Source organism: Elephantulus edwardii, unplaced genomic scaffold (genome assembly GCF_000299155.1).
Source record: "Elephantulus edwardii isolate Elephantulus edwardi_28Jun2011 unplaced genomic scaffold, EleEdw1.0 scaffold00162, whole genome shotgun sequence".
NCBI classification, from domain to species: Eukaryota; Metazoa; Chordata; class Mammalia; order Macroscelidea; family Macroscelididae; genus Elephantulus; species Elephantulus edwardii.
Window position 1 is genome coordinate 920846 of NW_006399912.1, and position 7860 is coordinate 928705.

At 42.7% G+C, this 7860-nt stretch overlaps 1 pseudogene; it reads left to right on the forward strand.

The window, feature by feature from the left end:
* The first annotated feature begins 429 nt into the window (after positions 1-429).
* Positions 430-5017, forward strand: LOC102869098 (annotated as a pseudogene).
* The last annotated feature ends 2843 nt before the right edge of the window (positions 5018-7860 follow it).

Here is a 7860-nt window from a genome sequence, read left to right on the forward strand (position 1 = left end):
GGAAGAAACAAAAATCCTTCCGGAAAACGGAGCTCTGGTTCTAAGTTCTTGGGGAGCTACACTGTTTATCAAAGGCCACCATGTCTGGCGGTTGGAATCCGGCAGCTCTGTGGGAATAACGTGTAATTTCCTCTTAGTTAACAGTCTTGCGAGACCTGCTAGAGGGCCAGTTACAAATCTGACTCTATGGCATTACGGTTTTTGAGAAATATTGGCAGAGGGAGGGCTGAGAGAAGTTGTGGGTGGGACTGAAGGGAAACTGAGGCCTAACCACCGGCCAAGAGCCGGATCCCCCCTGGAGGCGCCCTGACGGGCCTCCCCCAGCAGTCAGGTCCACTCCTCCGACGGCCTCTCAGAGCCACAGAGCCCTTCCCACCGCCACCGACGGCCCTGCGCCACGGCGGGGAGCGCCCATGGCGGGGAGCGCCCATGGCGGGGAGCGCGCATGGCGGGGAGCGCGCATGGCGGGAAGATAGCGGCCCGGGCTCGCTGGGAGCGCAGCCACCTTCGCTTCAGGACCAGGACGGGGTGCCCTCTGTGTCCCCGCGACGCTGGACACCACCACGGCCGCGATTAGCAGACAGAGCCCTTCGTGGGACCGCAAGGTGAGGGCAAGGAACCCGGATGAACAGTGGTGGCGGCGGTTGGAACTGTTATTTGACGGTTAGTTGACGTGGGCCTAGGTTCTGTCAGACCTCTGGAGTGGAAGACGAAAAAGGCGTGGAAAAGCCCGCCAACTGGACCCGAAGGACTTGGCCGCCGTTCTCTGGAAAGATTTTTAGTGGTTCTTGAGGACAAACCGAGGAGATGGGGAGGTGCAGTTCGTAGTGTGCGGAGGCCATAGCCCCAAAGGCCCCTCAGCTCCTCTGGGGTCAATGGAGGGTCGCCGGGAGTCAGTGCCGACTCCATGGCAGTCACCGACGTATGTGTGGGTTTTTCAAATTGAGATTTTAAATGAAAGTTTATAAAGAACTTGGATTTCCATTCCTTCAGTGTTGCACATTTTCCTGTCTCTCCCGCCTCCCCAGTTTGCTTTTTTGTTTGGGAAAAAAGTTCTTTCATTGTTATACAGTCTGTCCCCCGCCCCCACCTGTGCTTCTCTTATTCTGGACTCTAGACATGCCAATAGCACCTTATCATATATTCCTTTTATACAGTTCTCTCCCTCTTCTGTTTCAATGCCGTGTACATTGTTTCTCTCCTCTTTTCTTAATTTCCTCCCAACCCCCTGTCAGTCCTGTTCTATAACAGTGGCACTGTGCAGTACTTGTCCTTACGTGACTGAGATATTTCACTCAGCATAATGTCCTCCATGGTCACCCATTTTGTGTACTATTTCATGAGTTTTTTGTTTTTCACTGCTGCATAATACTCCGTTGTGTGAATATACCACAGCTTCTCTATCCATTCCTTTGTTGATGGGCACTTGGGTTGTTTCCTACTCTTTACTATTGTGAACAAAACAGCAATAAACAGGTGTGCAGACAAGTGTTTTTTAAAAAAAACCTTTTAAAAATTTTATTTTGTTATTTATTTATTCATTCATTCATTCATTCATTTAGTGTGTGTGTGTGTGTGTGTGTGTGTGTGTGTGTGTACCGTTGAATATACCATGGACTGCTAGGAGAACAAACAGGTTTTTCCTGGTGATGGTGAAGCTGGAGTGCTCCTTGGAGTCAAGGATTCTGAAGCTTCGTCTGACATACTTTGGGCATGTTGCAAGGAGGGACTGGTCGTTGGAGAGGGACATCATGTTTGGCAGAATGGAGGGTCGGTGCAGAAGAGGAAGATCTTCGATGAGATGGATTGATTCTGTGAGTGGAGTGGTGGGAGTGAGTATGCTTGAGATGGCGAGGTTGGCACAGGATAGAACTGCATTTAGGTCTCTTGTACATAGGGTCGCTATGAGTTGCAAGCGCCTTGATGGCCCATAACAACAACAACCACCACTGTTGAATCGGATCTGACTGGCACAGGAAGTGAGCGGAGCATCTGGTGGATTCGAACTAGTGCAGCTTCTTGCCACTAGGCCACCAGAGCTCCCTTGACTGAGATTTTTAAACAAACCGTAGGGATCCCTTCTCGGGTAGTTTAGCACACTGCAACGTTAACCATAAAGCAGGCGCTCAGAGTCCACCAACCGCTCTTAGGGAGAAAGATGGCCGAGCTCTACTGATCTTAGTGTCTAAGAATCCCTGATGGTGCCGTGTCCAGAATGAGGCTACAAACTTTCCAGCCATTGTGCAGGACAATCAGCTTCTCGAAAGATTACAGCCTTGGAAACCTTATGGGCAGTTCTGCCAAATCCTACAGGATCACTGTGTCAGAATTGGATAAACTAGAGAGAATTGATCCCTAAAATGGCAGTCTTTATTAGTCATTGTAGCTTTTGCACCAGATAAGCCACAGACTTTGTTCTTGGGAAGTCAGAGAGGAGAACTTTGGACATGTCTCTTTCAGCAGTGAGCTTTGATACAGACCTCAGTCATTTTTAATTATGTCAGGCACTTTGGTTTTAGATTGTCCTGCTATAGATAGCTATAACTAACCAGTTGGCTGCTTTAGTAAAGTTCTTTGAATCTACTTTAAAATGTGCAAACATTTGCAAAGCTCCTTTTCCTTGCAATCTTTATTGCAATCTTTGCAGTTTCTCTGCCTGTCAAGAAAACAATAATCTTCTTTTATCTAATTTAAACTAGACCATTATCCAAACCTCTCTGCAAACATGTCCAAAAAATAATGGCTAAGAGCTGCTGCTCTCAAAGTTAATGATAAGCAAAACAGCCTGAAGTGGATCTATTGTATTTTTTTTTAAAAACAAAATGGAGTTCAGTTTACAGTGAAGCAGAGGCCTCTCTTGCCAACTGCCTAGATTTGGGATGTATTTTTAAAAATTCAATTATGCTGATTACATTTTTCACACCATTATTTTTTTAAACTTTTATTTTCATACAAAATTTTTATACATTGTTTGTCACACTTTTCTTCATTCACATTGTGTTTCGTACAATCATTCCTGTACAGTGTGTTTTATAAAATTTACCACCGCTGAACTCTCCCACCATTAACCTGTCTTTTCAGCTACCCACTGAATCTTTCCCTTTTCTTTTACTACCTTCCCTTGGCACCATTATTGCATCCCTTTTTTCACACCATTACATGAGAGGCCTTGTAGTAGAAAGTAGGTCATGGTTTGGCTTTTAACCTTAAGATCAGCAGATCAAACCTACCAGCTGCTCCTCAATGAGACAGTCTTATCCCTCCATTCCATACCATTGGGCTCATGAACATAAACTCAATGCTCCCCAAAGAAAAAAGGGCCCCTTTCATCCTCTCTCCCACTCTTGGTAACCATGAATAATTTCAGAGTTGATTCAATTGCAGTATGTTCTGTGGTTATTTTATTATACTTATCAAACCTTATGTTAGCTTGTTTCTTGTAAGTGAGGTCATACAGTATTTCATCTTTAGAGACTTATTTTGCTGAGCATAATGTTTTCCAGGGTCATGCATGTGGTGATGTGCATCAGGACTTAATTTCTCTTTATAGCTGAATGACAGTGACTGTATAGATATAGCCTATCTTGTCTATCCACTCATGTATTAGTGTGTTTTGTTTTATTTTGCTATGTATTAACACACTCACTGTCCCCTAAGTTCCTTATATAATCTGTAGGGTTGCTATTTAATCTTGGTTAATCTGTGGGGAGGTCGATTCAATCTCATAGAGAAAGTTCTTAAAAGGGCATAATGTTCAAGTTCGATATTCTTTTACTGATTAAGAGAAGCCATTGTTTGGTTTTAAAAAGACTTCTGGGACATTTTGTCTCAGCCAGTCCGAGGCTGCTGCTCAAGAACACTTTGCTAAATGCTGAGCCCGACTGGTATCAAGAAATGCTTTTCGCTTATCTTTCATTGCTTCAAGGAAGCTCCATGCCTCTAACGCCTGTTTTCAGAAGACTGGCACTGCTGAGGTGTCCTTTATTCTTGAAGAGCGAATTCTTGGAGCTGATACTTATGTTTACTTTGAAGAGGCTGGATGTGGCTTGAGTATTGATGATGGTATTGCCAGAGTACATGGCTGAGGAATGTTCAAGCAGAGGAAATGATAGAATTTTCTTCAATGGCTCTCAACTTGGAACCTGACAATGGTTGTAGCCATCTTTGGAAGGGACAAACTAATTAAGGAGATACTGTGAAGAGAACAGGTGTCATTGTGGATGTCCCCATTGGTTATGTAGCAGAGGCCCTTGGTAATGCCATTGACGGAGAGGGTCCAGTTGGTTCTAAGACTCATAGACGAAGAGCCCTTGGAATCATTCCTTGAATCTGTACGTGAACCAATGCAAACTGACACTAAGACTGGGGACAGTTTGATGCCAACTGGTCGTGGTCAGCCTGAGCTGATTATTGGTGACCAACAGACTGGCAAAACCTCAATTGCTATTGGCACAATCATCAATCAGAAGTGCTTCAATGATGAGACAGAAGAAAAGAAAAAGCCATATTGTGTCTATGTTGCTATTGATCAGAAGAGGTCCACCGTTGCCCGGCTGGTGAAGAGACTCGCAGATGCAGATACCAGGAAGCACACTATTGTGGTTTTAGCTTCTGCTTCTGAGGCTGCCCCTCTGCAGTACCTTATTCTGGATGTTCAGTGGGAGAATATTTTAGGGACAATGGCAAGCATACACTGATCATCTATGATGACTTATCCAAGATGAACAATTCTTTTGGGGGGTGCTCCGCTTTACCAGTCATTGATGTGTCTGCTTATATTTCAATAGATGGCATCACTACGACTGATGGACAGATCTTCTTGGAGACCCAATTGTTCTGCAAAGGCATCGACTCTGCCATTAATTTTGGCTTGTTTGTGTCCTTTGTAGGGTCTACTACACAAACCAGGGCCATGAAGCAGGTAGCAGGTACCGTGAAGGTGGAATTGGCACAGTATTGTGAGGTTGCTGCTTTTGCCCAATTTGTTTCTGACCTCGATGCTGTCAGCAGCTCTTGAGTCATAGTGTGTAGCCTGACTGAGTTACTGAAGCAAGGGCAGTCTTCTCCCATTGCTTTTGTAAATGGGTTATCAGTCTTTTTCTTGTGGAGACCCAGGAGTGTTCTGTAAACTTTTTGTTATAAGACTCTTGTCTGAGATGGTATTACCAAATGCTTGTTCCCAATCTGTGGGTTTTCTTTTCACCCTATTGGGAAAAGGTTTTGATGCTCACAGGGATTTAATCTTTAGAAGGCCTTATGCATCAATTTTATTCCCTTTAGATTGTGCATTTCTGGGTGCTAAGCTATCAAACAGGGAAATGATAACCTCTTCAACAAATGGTGCTTGCAAAACTGGACTTCCCCCTGCAGAAAACTGAAACAGGATCCTCATCTTACATCATACACAAAAATCAACTCAAGATGGATCAGAGACCTGGGAGTAAAACCCAAAACCATAACGTTCATAAGAGACAAACTAGGATCAAGCTTAGAAGCTCTAGTCCAAGGTATAAAGAGACTGCCCAAACCCAACTCTTAGCTGACCTTTTAGTGGTTTTTTAGGTATTATATATTGTACAAGAGGAGATTACCCGGAGTGGCCGGTGGATTTGAACTGCCAGAGAAGTTTCTCCTCTTTAATAGTGCAGTTGTTTACCTATGCGACCACTAGAGTTCCTTTTCACATTAAATACCATTGATTGATGTAGGTAGTTAATTATAATGTCAGATAAACCCCTTATTACATATTTCTTTTCCCTTCACACAATAAATGTCAATTATCTATTCATTAATTTTTACTCCCCCTAACACTCTTGGAACCAGTAACCAGGAAACTAAAAGATGTATTGCCCTGGGAAAGTCTGCTGTTAGAGACCTCTCCAAAGTACTGAAGAGAAATGGTGTCTCTCTGGAGACTAAGGTGTGTCTGACACAGGCCAGGGTCTTTGCTATCACTTGTTATGCATTGAAGAGTTGGACAATGACTAAGGAGGATAGAAGGAGAATTGATGCCTTTGAGCTGTGATGCTAGAGAAGAGTATTGAGGGTACCATGGACTGCTAGGAAAACAGATTCATGCTGGAAAGAGTCAAACTAGGTGGCTCCTTGGAGGCAAGGATTCTGAGGCTCCGTCTAACATACTTTGGACATGTTGTAAGGAGGGACTGGTCCTTGGAGAGGGACATCATGCTTGGTAGGGTGCAGGGACAGCACAGGAGGGGAAGGCCCTCTATGAGGTGGATTGATTCAGTGACTGGGGTAATTGGGATGGGTGTATCGGAGAGAGTATGATTGGCACAGGACAGAGCAAAGTTTAGGGCTGTTGTACAAAGGGTCGCTATGAGTTGCAAGCGACTTGATAGCACATAACAGCAACAACAACAACCACCATGGTACCATCTATGAAAAATCCCACCTGTGTGCAATCCTTTCCTTAGCTTTTTATTATATAATATAATAGTGGTCTTATACAATATTTGTGGCTGACTTGTGTTACTCAGCATAATTTCCTTTACTTTCATCTATGTCTTGCAGTCCTTTTCAAATTCTCCATCATTCTTTAGTACTACATAACACTCTGCTGTGTGAATGTACCATTGTTTCAAATCTACAGTATTTTAGTTGTAACTTTGCCAATAACTTTGCTTAGAGTCCTGTTGCCATTCTGTCTTTTATGTAGCTTCTGTACCTAAGAAGACATGCTTAAATTTCCCCCTCTGATTGAGTAAGTATATTGTATTCTTAGGGAGCTGTAGTGGCCTAGTGGGTAAAGAGCTGCACTGTCTACCAGTTCCTTTGAGGGAGAAAAATGGGCACTGTCTTCGTATATGACTTACTACCTCTGAAAATCCATTGGAAGTTGGTTGTGAGTGGGTTCTGACTTGATGGTACAAAACAGTAACTATTTTGGGTTACCAAAATGATTGTATCTTTGGATATTGAATTGGTAGATACTCATGATGGGTGAAAAAACCCAATATGTATTATATGATCACCACATAAATTGCATGCTTCATTGGATGACTTGTTGCAGAAAAAAATAAATTTAAAACAGTTTTTTTTTACCATCAACCCAGAAAACCTTTGTACACAAGTGGAAAGAAGAGAGTTTTATTGTTGAATAAGCATTGCACCACAATGTGATGTACATCACAGGTTACAAAGATAGACATCAATCTTACCTTTTTTTATATCACCAAGCAGGCACAACCAATTGCTTTCAAGAGAAGTAATAACTGAAACCAGAACTGTGCTCTTAGGGTTTTTAAGAGTTGACTTTTGAACATAGATCCTTTGGATTTCTTTGAATGACCTCTGGGTGAATGGGAACCACCAACCTTTCAGGTAGCAACCAAGCACAAGAACTCCAAACAATAATGAATCCTCAACTAAGAAAACGTGACAATGCCATGTGTTCAACCTAAATTTACCTATAAGTTGGGAGACCATGTGTTAGCTAATTAGCTTTATTCAAAAGAAAAAGAAACTTCTCATATCTTTATGACAGGAGGTAGTTTTACAAGTCTGGGCAAGGCGTCTGGCCAAATTTAATCTCCTGTCCTCCCACAGAAACTGGGAGTCAAGAATGCTATTTTAAGGATTAAATTTCAAAGGGATAACTCCCAGTTCCTTGAAGAAACAGTCCTGAGTTGTAAAACTGACAAGGGGCTGGCTACTATTTGGCCTTTTAAGTAGATTTATAAACATTTCAAAAAAAAAGGAAAAAAAATGTACCATTACGAGTTGTCTAAAGCAAATGTTTTAAGAGAAGGGACAGATCATTTCTTTCCCTTTTTGAACTAGAGAAAATGAATTTTGTTACTTTTTAAAATTTCTTTTTACCCTGATAGCAGTCCCTGG